Source organism: Linepithema humile, chromosome 2 (genome assembly GCF_040581485.1).
Source record: "Linepithema humile isolate Giens D197 chromosome 2, Lhum_UNIL_v1.0, whole genome shotgun sequence".
NCBI classification, from domain to species: Eukaryota; Metazoa; Arthropoda; class Insecta; order Hymenoptera; family Formicidae; genus Linepithema; species Linepithema humile.
Genome location: NC_090129.1, coordinates 16,464,397 through 16,482,263, shown reverse-complemented (window position 1 = coordinate 16,482,263; position 17,867 = coordinate 16,464,397). Strand labels below are relative to the sequence as shown.

Genomic DNA, 17,867 nt, shown 5'->3' with positions numbered 1-17,867 from the left:
GGAAATAAATGTAGATAAACAATTTTTTTAACGTAACATTTGTTTTCTTACACTATGTAGCAAGAAATTAATGTCAGAATGAATATTTGTTTAATGTTCGTATAAATTTTTAAAAAATCCAAACATTTCTATTGCATAAACATGTTTCTATAATAAATTTCGCGCTTCTATATTTCTGCAGGATAATTGTAAGATTTCTGACCCTATGGAGGCAAGTTACGCCGAAAAGTTATTGAATAAATTTAGGAATCATGTAAATCCAGTTATGGTATGTAACTCAATGAATTATGATATCTTAATAGCAAATTTTTCAAAGGACGACAAATATAAAATTTACTATACTAAGCCATACATGTGCGCTTTTTTTTCTGTTCTTTTGTATCCATTTAATTGTATCTGTTTAATATCACTTATAATATTATATAATATAATTACTTACCTTTTTCCCTTTTATCCCTTCCTTCTCCTTTTTTCACTTCTTCGCTCTTTTTTTCACTCTTTTTACAAAAATACTTTTTTGAAACACGGAATACGTCTATACTGTTTGACAGCTTGAGGAAATGTAAACAACTGTCATAGAAACATTAATAAACTAATCAATAAATTGCTAATCAATATTGCCTTGACAACTATCAAAATATATTTTTTTAAACTGTCAAAATAAGTGCAATAACAGTTACGCAGATACGTGAAATCAGTATAAAAAGAGAGCCAATCGGCATCGCGGAAAAGAGGCAACAATACTTTCGAGATATGCGAGAATCGATGTCATGCACTTTTAAATAATTATAATTATATTATATTATAAAGAATTTAATAAAATGACGAAATGTGTGTGTGCAATACTCTCTTTCTGCAAGAAATGTCGATGTTGATGAAATTAATAAAAGAGTTGTTGAATTATTAGATACGTTTGAAGAACGAATTTATACAAGTATAGATAATACTGAAAATTGTGATAATGGCGATTTTAGTGAAATTTTATTACCAGAATATTTAAATACTTTATCTCTATCGATATATTCGAGTTAGAGAAATCATACTTTTTTAATAAATATAATTTCATTATTTTGTTTATTCACTATTATTTAGTAATATTTTTAAAATTTAAATATAAAATTATAAAAATTAATAAAATATAATTAAATAATTAATAATATTAGATTAAATAAACACTGAATTGGAGTTTATTTATATAAACTTGAAGAAAAAAAAACTTTATTAGAAAGAACAGAAATATATTAATATCAATATTAAATCAATTAATGAGAAAAAATAACTTCAATATTATTAAAAAATATAAAGTTAATTTAAATTTATTATTTGTTTATTAATAATTATCATTTATTTATTATTTATTTTTATTTAATAAAATAAATAAGTTTGACTTTTAAAATTATTTGTAACTGTAAATAGATATAATTTTATTATTTTATTAACTCATAATTTATTAATTTTGTAATATTTCCTAAACACAAATTTAAAATTATAAAAATTAATAACATAACATATTAAATTAATTAATAATATAAGATTGAATAAACACTGAATTAAGCCCGTATTAGACTATACATATATTAAAGATTGAAGATTAAAGATTAAAGATTAAAATTTGACCAATGGAAACAAAGGAAACTAAAAGTTCTTTATTCTGATAGGTAAATTTCAATTTTCAATCTCAATTTTTAATGCGTTGTCTGATACGGATTTTAGAGTCTATTTACACAAATTTGCCTAAACACATAAATAAATACATGCGATATTTGATTAATTCATTTTGTTATGCCTCCATATTTACTATTATAATTTAAAGAACTGCCATTTCAGCTCTACCATCTTACTATCACCTGCTACAAATAAAACTTCTACTAAATAAAAACACACAAGTAAATGAAAAATGCAATGTCCAAACTTATCAACACTTACCTTGAAAATCGTAAAAATTATAGAAAATTTATGAAAATTTTTGAAAATTAGTTTCAAAATTGGTTTCCTAGATCCAGTGACAAATATTTATATAAGTATTTTTTTAAAAGTATTTATAATTATTAATTATTATATACACATATATTATTATATTTATATTTATATTTAATAATAATATTAATAATAATATTATTATCATTGAGAGAACTAATAAGAATTATTAATAAATATAAAGTCAATTTAATTTATTATTAATTTATTAATAATCATTATTTATTTATTATTTCTTTTTTCTTAAATTTTTAAAATATGATTATGATATTATTTGATTTAAAAGTAATAAATATATTTATCTAACAAATATATGTAGACACACACATTTTATATATATGTATATGATTGAGCAAGAATTAAATTTTTATTGTACAAAAAACATAATTTTGTATTTTATTATTTTTTTTTAATTTTATTTATAAAAGTTTTTTTTATATAATCTCATATCATTATCTCAATAACTATTATATATAATAAATATTAATAATAAGAAAATGTGCAAGTATTTTTATTTTAATTTAATAAACATATTTTACATTAATAATTATAAAATGATAACAATATTATTAACACCAAAACAATTAATATATGAAAATAATGGAACAAAAGTAACTAATATATGATAATAATAATAAAATGATAATATATTTAATGAATAATTTTCTTATTTTGCAACTCTTCTGTTTCTGTAATAAAATATTATATATTATTAATATTATTTATTAGAACAATTATTAATATTGTTTATAAAAACAATTATTAAAAATTTAAGAAAATATAAAAATCTTTAAATTATATTATAATTATAAAGCATTTATAATTATAAATCAATATTATGTTTAAAGTAAAAAAGTTTTATTTTTGTAATATATTTTTACAATTATATAAAGTAAAAAAATTATTGAAAAGAATTAAATATATAAGGATAAAAAATATAAAATATAATTAAATTAAAAAGTAATTTTGTTGCTAAAATATAAAAATATAATATAATTAATTTTTCCTGTAAATTATATTAAAAAAATATTTTGTATAAAAAATTCTAAAATATAATTTTTATATCTTATATTATTATCTTATATAATTTTTATATTATTTTTAATTATATGTTTATTCTTAATTTAAAATTATATAAGTTTATTATATGTATATACCTTCCAATTTTCTTTTTTGTGGTGTATTCACACCTTTTAATAAAAGTGGTATAGACATTCGTCCTTCCATTTTAATAATATCATCAATATTATTGACGAGTAAATATGGTGGATCAGCTACAAAATATTAATGTTATATATAAAAATGAATATAAACGTACATAAATAAAAATAAATAAATACTTTATAAAAATAACTAATTATTAAAAATATATTATTATTACTATTACTATTATTATTATTATTATTATTATTATTATTATTATTATTATTATTATTATTATTATGGATATTACAATATTTTTTATTAAAATTGATAATTTAAAAAATATACATATTATTACCGTTAATTTGCATAGTTCCTGTTATACAGATTTTATCGCCTTTGTGTAAATCTAGCTTGTCATAATAACTGTCATCAGAAAAATTTAGAACATGTACTTGCAGTTTGTAAGAACCGTCTGTAATAGATCCGCACCCAATAATTTTATTCAATTTGTTATTGAATACTTCAGAGAAATTTGTTTTTATATATCCATCTAAAACTACATATATAAATTTATTATTATTATTGTTAATGTTGTTGTTGTTGATTTTTTATTTATAATTATTTATTTATTTATATATATATTGTAGTATTATTATTAGATTAATAATAATAAAATATATATATTTTAATATATTAGATATAAATACTTTAGCATTTTTTTAAATTTATATATCTAATACAATTTGAATTTTATATATATTTATATATAATTTAAAAAATATAAAATTTATAAAATATTAAAAATTTGAAAATATTAAATTATAAAAAAAATATGTGAAATATTTTATAATATTAAAGTATTTTAAAAGTATTTTAAAATTATAAAATATTAATAAATAAAAATATAACAACATAAAATAAAACGTTTTAAATTTTTCGGACTTTTAAAATACTATACACAACTTAAAACTTTGCTTATAACTTACCGGCACTACGTGGCAAAAATTTCATATAAAAAATTACTATGTACAGTAGTAACTATGGATCATGAAGAAATTATAAAACCATTATGGTCCGCAATTACTGCTGTACAAAGTAATTTTTAATATAAAATTTTCTCCGTGAATATATAACTTACTAATTTGTCCAGAGGTATTTAATATATCGTTTAATGTTGTTTGTTTTGGTTTAATGTTTGAGGTTTTTATCGGTTCAAAATATCCCAAATTTGAAACAATAGTATTGCTTTTTATCAATAGCTCATACTGCAAATTTCCATTATTAAATTGATTATTCTTTGGCTTTCTTGCCTGAGCACCATCTATATGTATTATCTATTATACATAAAAATTATTAATTATGTTATTATATATATTATACATGTTTTATATATATATATGTATAATAGATAATGCATATAGATGGTGTCCAGGCAAGAAAACCAAAGAATAATCAATTCAATAATAGAAATGTGTAGTATAAGCTATTGATAAAAAATAATACGATAGTTTCAAATGTGAAATATTTCGAACCAAAAAAAATTCAAACAATAAATCAAAAAAGTAAAATTGAGCAATATATTAAATACTTTTTGACAAATTAGTAAGTTATATATGCACGGAGAAAATTTTATATTATTTTTTAATTTTCTTATCTGAACACCATCTATATATATTATCTAATATACATAAAAATTATTATTTATTCATTATACAGGATGTTTCAGACCTACCGTCAAACCTTTTCAGGGTAGATTCCTGATGTTATTCTGAGATGAAAGTTTTTTTGGCAAAATGTCATAATTTTGGCGTTATAAAGAGTTAAAGTAAAAATAACGTAAGTAAGTATAGGTCTGGGACACCTTGTATATATTATATATAAAATATTATTAAAAGGTTATTATTATTAATATTATTACTACTACTATTACTACTATTACTATTATTAATACTGTTGTTATTACTATTATTATTTAAATTAATTATTTAATTATTTAAAAATTATTTTTTCGAATGCTTACATGATTCGACATAACATGATGCTCGACATCTTTAATATCGTCGTTCCAAGCTACGACTTGAACACGTCTGCCCTTATTATTATTTAAGTAAAATTTGTAAAATTTATATTGCTGGTTATTACCAACCAGTCGAGGAGATTCTATACCATCCACATATCCTATTATTTCACTATGAAGAATAATAAAATAAACGTAAAAAAATGTAAGACATATATTTAATTAAATTATTAAATTAAATTAAATATTAAAAATAAATAAACTTATAAAAAATAAAAATTGATTTCAATATTTTAATAATAAAAGAGAAAATTTATTTCGGTGGGTTTTACACAAAATCACAAAAATGTAATAAATTAACTGTAATGATTAAAAACGTATTTTTAACCATTTGTAAGCGCCTGTAAAGAAATAACAAAAGTAAAAAAAAATTTTTTAATGTCGAATAGTATAAATGTATAATATATACTTACACTGTTGAATCATACATTTTTATGTTGTCCAAAACATCGTTTGGCGTTAATAAATCCTCAACATTTAAATTATCCTTTTTTAAATCTGCTTCTATTTGCTGCATTTTATCTATTTCAGTAAAATTAATAAAATAAATTAATAATAATGAATTTTATTTTCTTAGCTTTGCTTTTTATGTTTTGATATTTTTTTGTTCATTTTATAACATAATATAATTATATAACACACATACACACATACACATACAGGATGTCTCACCTAAGATTGATTATCTGAATAACATCCACCATTTTGAAAATAGAAAGAAATGCTTCAAATAAAAGTTGTTTGGTTTAAAGAGAAGAAAAAGGAATATTAGTTTAACTTTAAGTAGAGGCGCTTCAGAGATTTGAAGATCATCAGTAAGAAGGTAATTTTCTTAAATGAAACTACCCTAATTATTTTACATAAATTGATTAATTGCAATATTGGGTATAAAGTTATTTAGGATTGCCAAAAATCGAATACTTTATGAAATATTTTATATTTTAATTTTACATAATTTTATATGAACTGAAATATCTCGTTAAATATTAATTTTTTAATTAATCTTACACTTTTATACACTTTTATACACAAAAATATTACAAAGAATCTTTATTAAACTCTACTTAAAAAAAAATACATGTATTATGTAATAACTTTATCAAAATTTTACAATTTTTATTTAAAACACTTCTTTTTATTATTAAAAATAAGAGTTATTCAGATATCTTGTTTTAGATGTTTAACATTGTTTTGTATATATAAGATACATATATCATCCAATATAGTTCATTATGCACTAATTATAATTTATTTATTTATTTATATACATACTTTTTCTAAACGTCTTTTCTTTTTTCTTCTTATTTTTTCTTTATCTCTCTCTCTCTCTCTCTCTCTCTCTCTCACTCTCTCTCTCTCTCTCTCTCTCTCTCTCTCTCTCTCTCTCGTCTTTTTTTTATCCTTCAATAAAATTTAAGAAATTAATATATATTTATAGTGTAAGTATAAGCTGTATTATAATGAATATTTAATTATATATATATATAAATATTCCGGTGAAGCATCCGAGAAAAAAAGTCAGTTTATATACAGGGTGTCCGACAATTGCTGAATCACCTCTCGGGTGTAGGTAGAGCGAGTTAAATCGAGTAGAAAAGTCCTCTACCGTTTTGCGATTTTCGCAATAATTAATGGGGAATTAATTAAAGAAGATCGGCCAATTTCCGCGAGTCTAAGCGCGCAGCAAGAAGAGACAGCCCACTGTTACGTAGTCGCTAGGACACAAAAATCTAGCGTTCAGCACCGCTCGTATGTTGCCATTGTCAATTGTAGAGCGCTCCTCCCAGCGCTTCATCGCGTGCCTAGTAACCAAATAACAGTGGACTGTACCGCCACGGGTCTCTTCTCGCTGCGCACTTAAACTCGCGCGAATTGGCCGATTTTCTTTAATTAATTTCTCATTAGTTATTGCGAAAATCGCAAAACAGTAGAGGACTTTTCTACTCGATTTAACCCGCTCTACCTACACCCGAGAGGTGATTCAGCAATTGTCGGACACCCTGTATATATATACATATATATATATATATATATAAATTAATTTAATTAAATTAATTTCTCAAAAATTTAATAATAATTTTAACAAATATCAGCGAGCAATTGCAAATATCTCTCAAAGTCGATCTCTCAAATGAAGATTGTTAATAATAATTTATGTATTATTACAAATGAAGATTGTTAATAATAATTTATGTATTATTACATAAATTGTAATAATACATGGGGAAATAATAAATATTATTGTTATTGAATAAATTTAGGAATCATGTAAATCCAGTTATGGTATGTAATTACCACAAGTACTATATGAAATGTCCAATTTATGTAATAACAAAAATTAAAAATGGTGAAATAACAGAATTTATTATTTAATATATTTTTGTGAAATAAATGCATGTAAAACAGATAGAGTCAGCCTTTTTAACTCAATGAATTATGATATCTTAATAGCAAATTTTTCAAAGGACGATTTAAAAATTTTAAAGTTATATGTAAAAGGAAATAAATGTAGATAAACAATTTTTTTAACGTAACATTTGTTTTCTTACACTATGTAGCAAGAAATTAATGTGAGAATGAATATTTGTTTAATGTTCGTATAAATTTTTAAAAAATCCAAACATTTCTATTGCATAAACATGTTTCTATAATAAATTTCGCGCTTCTATATTTCTGCAGGATAATTGTAAGATTTCTAACCCTATGGAGGCGAGTTACGCCGAAAAGTTATTGAATAAATTTAGGAATCATGTAAATCCAGTTATGGTATGTAATTACCACAAGTTCTATATGAAATGTCCTATTTATGTAATAACAAAAATTAAAAATGGTGAAATAACAGAATTTATTATTTAATATATTTTTGTGAAATAAATACATGTAAAACAGATAGAGCCAGCCTTTTTAACTCAATAAATTATGATATCTTAATAGCAAATTTTTCAAAGGACGATTTAAAAATTTTAAAGTTATATGTAAAAGGAAATAAATGTAGATAAACAATTTTTTTAACGTAACATTTGTTTTCTTACACTATGTAGCAAGAAATTAATGTCAGAATGAATATTTGTTTAATGTTCGTATAAATTTTTAAAAAATCCAAACATTTCTATTGCATAAACATGTTTCTATAATAAATTTCGCGCTTCTATATTTCTGCAGGATAATTGTAAGATTTCTGACCCTATGGAGGCAAGTTACGCCGAAAAGTTGTTGAATAAATTTAGGAATCATGTAAATCCAGTTATAGTATGTAATTACCACAAGTTCTATATAAAATGTCCAATTTATGTAATAACAAAAATTAAAAATGGTGAAATAACAGAATTTATTATTTAATATATTTTTGTGAAATAAATACATGTAAAACAGATAGAGCCAGCCTTTTTAACTCAATAAATTATGATATCTTAATAGCAAATTTTTCAAAGGACGATTTAAAAATTTTAAAGTTATATGTAAAAGGAAATAAATGTAGATAAACAATTTTTTTAACGTAACATTTGTTTTCTTACACTATGTAGCAAGAAATTAATGTGAGAATGAATATTTGTTTAATGTTCGTATAAATTTTTAAAAAATCCAAACATTTCTATTGCATAAACATGTTTCTATAATAAATTTCGCGCTTCTATATTTCTGCAGGATAATTGTAAGATTTCTAACCCTATGGAGGCGAGTTACGCCGAAAAGTTATTGAATAAATTTAGGAATCATGTAAATCCAGTTATGGTATGTAATTACCACAAGTTCTATATGAAATGTCCAATTTATGTAATAACAAAAATTAAAAATGGTGAAATAACAGAATTTATTATTTAATATATTTTTGTGAAATAAATACATGTAAAACAGATAGAGCCAGCCTTTTTAACTCAATAAATTATGATATCTTAATAGCAAATTTTTCAAAGGACGATTTAAAAATTTTAAAGTTATATGTAAAAGGAAATAAATGTAGATAAACAATTTTTTTAACGTAACATTTGTTTTCTTACACTATGTAGCAAGAAATTAATGTCAGAATGAATATTTGTTTAATGTTCGTATAAATTTTTAAAAAATCCAAACATTTCTATTGCATAAACATGTTTCTATAATAAATTTCGCGCTTCTATATTTCTGCAGAATAATTGTAAGATTTCTGACCCTATGGAGGCAAGTTACGCCGAAAAGTTGTTGAATAAATTTAGGAATCATGTAAATCCAGTTATGGTATGTAATTACCACAAGTTCTATATGAAATGTCCAATTTATGTAATAACAAAAATTAGAAATGGTGAAATAACAGAATTTATTATTTAATATATTTTTGTGAAATAAATGCATGTAAAACAGATAGAGCCAGCCTTTTTAACTCAATGAATTATGATATCTTAACAGCAAATTTTTCAAAGGACGATTTAAAAATTTTAAAGTTATATGTAAAAGGAAATAAATGTAGATAAACAATTTTTTTAACGTAACATTTGTTTTCTTACACTATGTAGCAAGAAATTAATGTCAGAATGAATATTTGTTTAATGTTCGTATAAATTTTTAAAAAATCCAAACATTTCTATTGCATAAACATGTTTCTATAATAAATTTCGCGCTTCTATATTTCTGCAGGATAATTGTAAGATTTCTGACCCTATGGAGGCAAGTTACGCCGAAAAGTTATTGAATAAATTTAGGAATCATGTAAATCCAGTTATGGTATGTAACTCAATGAATTATGATATCTTAATAGCAAATTTTTCAAAGGACGACAAATATAAAATTTACTATACTAAGCCATACATGTGCGCTTTTTTTTCTGTTCTTTTGTATCCATTTAATTGTATCTGTTTAATATCACTTATAATATTATATAATATAATTACTTACCTTTTTCCCTTTTATCCCTTCCTTCTCCTTTTTTCACTTCTTCGCTCTTTTTTTCACTCTTTTTACAAAAATACTTTTTTGAAACACGGAATACGTCTATACTGTTTGACAGCTTGAGGAAATGTAAACAACTGTCATAGAAACATTAATAAACTAATCAATAAATTGCTAATCAATATTGCCTTGACAACTATCAAAATATATTTTTTTAAACTGTCAAAATAAGTGCAATAACAGTTACGCAGATACGTGAAATCAGTATAAAAAGAGAGCCAATCGGCATCGCGGAAAAGAGGCAACAATACTTTCGAGATATGCGAGAATCGATGTCATGCACTTTTTCAGATAGGACAAAAAACGGTTTAAAACTTATTTGTACCCCTAATATATTACACAGCCACCACCGATCTGCAAGTGCAGGATAAGCTGCAACAATACTTTGAGCAAAATTTTTATAATCTGACTTTGTCGGCCACTGATTTGTCACATAAGACAAATGTGCAGCCCAGAATGCTATAAAGTTCTTCTGAGCCTTTAATAATCCAATATTGTCCAATTTTTTTTTGCAAATCTGGTGTAATAGATGGTAAAATTATTGGATAACGAATGGAACCAGGTCCTGTCACTTGTGGCTTTACTGAATGTATCATATGTTGTCTTCAATTTTAGATCGTTTTGAACTGCTTGGACAATCGATTAGAAGCTTATCTACTTTTCCCTTTTCATCTTCTTCTTTTATGTCCTAATTAAATTTTATACCAAATTTGAATTTATAAGTAAAAAGTAAATATATATAATCTGATTTTTATGATAAGATTTTATTACAACTTACCGAGTAGCAGGCTGATTGTTGAATATCTACTAGATTAGATGAACTATTACCATCATCAATAGGCTCTGTATATAATATTTTTACAATAGACTCATTATCTTTATGAACGGAAGAAAAAGAGTCTATTAATTCTGTTGTAGTGTTTGCACGCACTGGTATCAGTAGCACTGTAATCTCACTTTTGTCAGCAACTTCGTCGTTGTCTTCCAAATCACACAACTTGTTATCTCGATCTGGATCAGGTTTTTGTAAAATTATCATTTTTTGTTGCAGCATCATATTAAGGACATTGTCAGTTTTACTGGTTTCCTTCAGTTTGCGTCGGATAATCTCAATTTCTAATGTGTTTTCTTCGGGCATAAACTTAATGCATTTGCAACGGCCTTCAATTAAACAATATACTTTTTTTTCCATTGTCAATCTAATCGATTTTTTCTTAAAATTTGTGAATAATGAATTTTCTCTGTGATATTGAAATCTGTAATATTTTGTACAACGTACGATCCACACACGATTTACGCCCAGTCGAAACAATTGATGAAACAATCGAAGTCCGATGCCACAATCGAGTGTTGCTAAACGGGACGGTTTTTTCCCGCACGCGCTTGGAAAACGTACATAATTATTAAAATTTAGCGAAAATTTTCGTATACAATACCGATTCTATATAAAGATGGAAAATTATGAGAATGGAAATATATTTCAATGTGACATGTGTTTATTCAAATGTATTTCGTATTATCGATTAATGCAACATTACATTCGCAATCATAAACAAGGCCCATACTTCAGGATTACATATGTTCAACCTGGTTGCGGTGCTACATTTAAGAAATGGAAATCTTTTCGCCAGCATTTATTTAGAAAACATCCTACTGCATCTCCCACTTTAAATGAGATAACCCAGCAAATTGAAGATGAAAATCAGTTAAGTCACGATGCCAGTATAATACATGATGAATCATTTGAAGGTAAGAAATGTAACTTTAAAATCTCCATAATTTGATTAATTATTATTTATCATTGTTTTTATATTAACATAATATCAAGAATAGCTTCTTCACATTAAATTAATAAATTATGTACAAGATATTGAAAATGCTTACTCTTATTTCAATGTTTGTTATTGTGATTGTTATTATTATATCTTCAGCTTTGAGAATTATTAGAGATTTAAATATTTTAGTATCATTCTATGTTTTTAATTTTTATCACTTAGATGAAAGTCAAGAACCAACATTAGAAACAGCTACAGAGCGTTTACAATGGCACGTCGCACATTTTCTTGTAAATATTCGAGAAAAATGTAAAATGTCTCATACGGCTATTGAGCACATCATGGATACAATAACTCATTTATTGGACATGTATTCAGCGATTATAGTAATTAGTTATAATTATTATCTTGAATAATCTATTTCTTTTATATATTTCTAGATAAAACTAACTCAATATTTATATTATTTTTTAGCAAGAAATTCAAAACACAATGGATTCTGATACAAATTTAATGAATTTTCAAGATATTAAGAAGATATATACTGAGAAACATCCACCATCGTCACTATTTTCATCTGTCCTATCGAAAAAAGCCCCTGATAAAATATTAATACAAAAATTTAATATGGTATCAGCAGAAAAATATATACTTGATACAAAGCTTGTTTGGAAAAAGAAGAAACGTTCCGTTAGAAAAGTAACGGAGATTTGTGAAACTACTTGTGATGCTTACATCGTGCCTTTTTTCAAAAAATTTGAAAAATTTTTTGGAAAACGATGAAATCAGATCAAATATTGAGAATCCAAAGCCACATAAATCGGGAATCTATCGGACAGTATTGAATGGAATTGGTTACTATCGAGAGAATGACTTTTTTTGCAATCATAATAATGCGTTAGCTGTAATTCTTTATTATGATGATCTCGGTATTGCCAATCCTTTGGGTGCAGCCTCAAAGAGTCAAAAATTGTCAGTATTTTACTGGACATTAGGGAACATATATCCTGAATTTAGATCGTCAAAGAATGCCATTCAATTATATGCGATTTTAAAAACAAAATATTTAAAAAAACCAAGAGCTTTGAAGAAGGTTTTAGAGCCATTTATAAAGGACATTGTAAAATTAGAAAATGAGAGTATTACTATAAACGTTAGAGCAGAAACAAAGAATTTTAAGGGCTCATTATTATTTTGCGCAGGAGATACTCCTGCTGCTACATTACTAGGTGGCTTTAAAGAATCGGTTTCAGCTTATCGGTTTTGTCGTTCCTGTTTGACAACATCTGAAGAATATAAAAATCATTTTCGTGATGATAGTTTTATGATTCGTAATAAGACAATTCACAACAATCATATCAAAATTGTAACTGACTGTACATTAACAAAGGCAGCGAAAAAATTTTGGCAAAAAACATATGGAGTGATGAATAAGAGCCCTCTGTTGCAAAGTCCTAATGTAGATGTGACACTATGTCTGCCTCAAGATTGTAAGCATATTCTCATCGAAGGCCCTGTAGAAATTGCCATTCCTCGTTTATTAAAGTATTTTTGATAGTGCATTTTTGAACTGCAGTTGTTTACACTTGAACAATTCAATAAACGTATTATTCATTTTGATTATGGTTATTTTAAGAAAGATAAACCTGCTCTAATTCTTCGTGATCATCTTGTTGATAGTAGCTTACGACAAAGTGCAGCACAAATATTCACTCTAGCACACATGTTGCCTTTGTTAATTGCAAATTGGATACAATGTGAAAATCCACATCATTGAGCACATAAATTGTTATATTATGCTATTGCAAATCATGAATGTTTGTCTTGCTTATGAAATACACGAAGAATCAATTGAATTATTGAGTCGAATGATTGAAGTATACATTACACGATTTATTGATTTATATCCAGATTTCATTGTACCAAAGTTTCACTTTTTAATTCATGTTCCAAGATACATCAAATTGTTTGGACCACCAAGACAACAATGGTGCTTTAGATTTGAAGCATGTCATGCATATTTTAAATCACTTGTGCCGATTGTGCGTAATTTAAAAAATATGGCTCTTACAATGTCATACAGACATCAGTCACGCCTATGTTCCAAGTTAGCTTGGTACCGATATCCTGGTACCGATTCAAAAAAATTTCTCTATGAAGGGGATTATATAGCACTTGGAGTATCTGCCCTTCTGTGTAATTTACCTTATGTAAAAATATTTCATAGAATTATTAATGAATCTGAATGGCTGACTTGCCAAATAATTCGATCACCAAAAGTAATAGTGCATGGCAGCACATATCATTGTAAAAGTATAATTATGCAACGTCTCGTCCGGATGGATAGTTGTAGTAGCGTCCCCGCTGCGCTATCCTCAACAGGCCTTTTTAAAGCTAGAGAAAATTTTCGAATAGGGCGCCGCCTGCCTACGTCACCTAGGCGCGGCCCTCTACACTCACGGTTATCATTGTTTTTCTTGTTGTGCGAAGACTCAACACGTGCCCTCTCGCGTTTTCTTTTTTTTCGAGTATTTTCAGCTTTTATTCGGGTATGGGGAGATCCTCCCACAAGTCCAGGAAGAGGAGAAGATCACCTTCACCGGATCGCTTTGCCGCTTTAGAGCGAAAAATGTCGCGTATAATGGACATGCTGTCACAAAGTGAGGTTAGGGCGCCCAGCTGCCCCTCCACATCGACATTTAGACCCTTGGCAGCTTCCCAGGAGGATTTTGGGTTTTGTACTGACTCAGTATCTGGCACTCCTATGAGTCCCCATCTAAGTACTGACTCAGATCATACTTTGGCTCCCCTTGTGCGTCAAGAGGGACCATCGAACCCAGAACTATCAGGTGCGTTTGATATTGCCGGTTCTGTATTTGAATAATACAGGCGGTATGACGACACATCCTGTTTTCCCCTCCATCCACTTGGGATTTTTTCTCTCTATCCAGCAGGTGAGAATCCTGAGACTGAGGATAATGTTTCCGTAGGACAGCTTGGGCGGTTTTCTATCGAGGAAGACGCCCTTCAGACACCTCCTGATCCAGTGGAGGACAATGCAGACCCTCTCACTAGACAGTTATTCGGGCCAGAGCTTGGAGGAAACGAAACGCTGTTTTGGAATAAGCTAGTAATACAAAACTGGCGCGACTTAACGCGCAAGGGTCTCCCGCAAGATCAACGTAATTTGTTATTTAAAAAATATACTTTTCCTGAGCCTCTGGTTTTCCTCAAGGCCCCCACTTTAAACCAGAAGTGCAAGGTGGCGCTTAAAACTTCTTCTGTGGTGAAGCGGGATGACTACGCTAAGAAGCTTCAAGATCAAGCGGGTCTAGCTTTGTGCGCGTTAGGCGAAGCTATTTCGGACTTCTTAAAGTCAGATATCCAGAACTCACTGAGCTCTGAGGCCTGCTTAGCGGTAGCCAAAGTGAATGAGGGAGCAAAGATCCTTGCAGATCTTTTTTATCGCACTTCCTTGAACAGAAGGGCTTTGATTACACCATCCCTCAATTTAAACGCCAAGCATACTGCCGATACCATTCTAGTGGACGATCTTTTGTTTGGAGCTTCCTTTGGGGAAGAAATAAAAAAGGCAGTGTCCATGGAAAAGTCCTCAAAAGACATTATCAAACCGACGCTAGCTATTTCCAGGAGGGTTCAACAACCCATCAAACAACTGACGCGACTCGCTCCGTCTACTTCGGGAAACTTCCGCGCCCCTGTACGTTATCCGAGATCGGCGACGAAGAGGACAGGGGCACCGAGCAGCAGTCGCCGATCGTATCACCGCTCCCGATCTCAGACGAGGAGGAGGTAGTCAATGAGGTAAGGATTAGCGGCAGGCTAACCGCTTTCCTTTCTAACTGATCTCGTCAGATCCGACTATATTGGAAACTATCGCCGGCTATAGACTACCTTTAATTCAACATCCACCCGCTCTGGTCAATGATCCTCCGTGTTCTCTGTCAACTTTGGAAGAACGGATTTGCGCTCAGGAGATTTCTAGACTTCTCACGAGAGGAACGATTGAAAGAGTCTCAGACTATGAAAATCAATTTTTATCTCCATATTTCGTTATTAGAAAGTCATCGGGAGGCTGGAGATTTATTCTCAACTTAAAACGTCTGAACAAGTTTATTATTGCTCCACATTTCAAACTTGAAGACTGGAAGACGGTTATAGGTCTTATCTCTCCAGGCGACTATCTTGCCTCAATTGACCTTGAGGATGCATATCTGCTCCTATCTGTCCATCAGGACGACAGAAAACTCTTACGCTTTCGTTTCCAGGGTCAACTTTTCCAATTTAGAGCTTTACCTTTTGGATTGGCGTCAGCCCCATATATTTTTACCAAGGTTATGAGGCCAATCCTGTATTCCCTCAGACCAGTGATGTGATATCTACTACCGGGCTCGCGGCTCTCGAGCCTCAACACAAGTAAGAAGCGCTACGTCACGCGTCTGTGTGCGCTCGGCCGTTCGGTTATAGAGAGAGAGAGCGGACGTCTCTGTCTTGCTACCATCGAGCCGACGTAAACACATTGCGGACGGCAAATGCTCAGAAACAAGCGCTTTTAATCGAGTAAGGCGAGTGCCTAGCGGATTCAAAGTTCCGTATTCGAGACTTGATTTTCGCAACTTTTTTTTTTCTTTTTTCCACATTTGTTTCTAACAGTGTAAGTTAGTTAATAACGTTTTTTGGCTAAAAAATATTATTTCGTATATTAATAATATATTTGCATATGTTAAACTAATAACTAATTATTTTAAAAAGAATACTGATTTGCTATTATAAATAGAAAAATGAAGTCATTTTACAACATACATATTGCAACAAAGTGCAATTTAACATGTGCAATTATTGTTAATAAATATAAAATAATATTTTTTAGCCAAAAGCATAATCTAATGATTCACTTGATGGTACAGTGCTAGAAACAAATATCGAAAAAGAAAAAAAATGTTACAAAAGCAGTTTTCAAACATAAGATTTTCAATATTCCTGCCACTCGCCTTAATCGATTAGCCACGCTTGCTTCTTAACATTTATCTCTATCGAAAGATTACACACCTGGAAAATTTTTAACTATTTATTTTAAATTACTGCATATTAGCAAAAGTTACTGTACTGTGAAGATTAGTGGAGAAACGGTAACATACAATGCAGTCAAATACATCTTATAAATGCAGTCAAATAAATCAAAGATTTATTGCACTCTTGTTAGCATGTTAAAGTATGTGTAGCGTATTATTGGTTCATTAGTAATTTTAAGTGTTATTAATAGTGGTCTTTCACACCACTTTTGAGGTTCCACTAACTAGGCGCGTTTGATTTTTTTTAAGTGAATCGTCGCCTGGAGCCCTATCGTACCACTTTTTTAAAATTATAATTTAAGGTAAAAGTAATAATTTAAGGTAAAAGTAATTTTTATTGTTTTGATGTTGATGGACCATATCTTGTGCAAAAATAAAAGAAATAAATATAAAAATAAAATAAATAATTAAAGTTAAAATAAAAGTAAATTTCTCTAAATTCTTGACCGTCTATTAAAAAATTTTTTTATGGTTTGAAGATTGTTATAGAGTAGTATAAAGTACATATAGAGAAATAAAATATATGAAGAAATTATTGAAAATAAATGTATGAAAGTTTAGTGTTATATGTAATTTAATTTTTAACAATTTCTGTATATATTTTATTTTTCTATTAAAACAGCTGAATACAACAACAGCTGAATACGAAAACAACAATCTTAACACACTTCTTCCGTCTTCGTCTGTTTCAAGATTTTGCGTTTATTCACTCGCACGTCTCGCGGTCAATTCTGTATACATCTATAAAATATAATTCCTAATATCAAAACACAATGTTCACTTTCTTGGTTGTTACCGTCGGTTACAGTCCAGTGAAAATCTTTGAAAATCTTTGTTGAAACGTATATTTATTTTCCCAGTGCTATAATTATTATA

The 17,867-nt window shown here is 27.7% G+C and overlaps 1 long non-coding RNA gene across 3 annotated transcripts in view; it reads right to left on the bottom strand.

Moving 5' to 3' along the window:
- Positions 1–5,586, bottom strand: part of LOC136997622 (uncharacterized) — a 14,231-nt gene extending 8,645 nt beyond the window's left edge. The window contains exons 1-2 of one of the 3 annotated variants that reach the window (XR_010888275.1): positions 5,144–5,586; positions 440–4,457 (exon numbers count right to left, since the gene is read on the bottom strand). This is a non-coding gene — a long non-coding RNA (uncharacterized lncRNA). Of the gene's footprint in view, positions 1–439; positions 4,738–5,143 lie in introns of those variants that run through there. The other 2 variants (XR_010888276.1, XR_010888274.1) reach the window with 2 other exon arrangements.
- Positions 5,587–17,867: the final 12,281 nt, after the last annotated feature.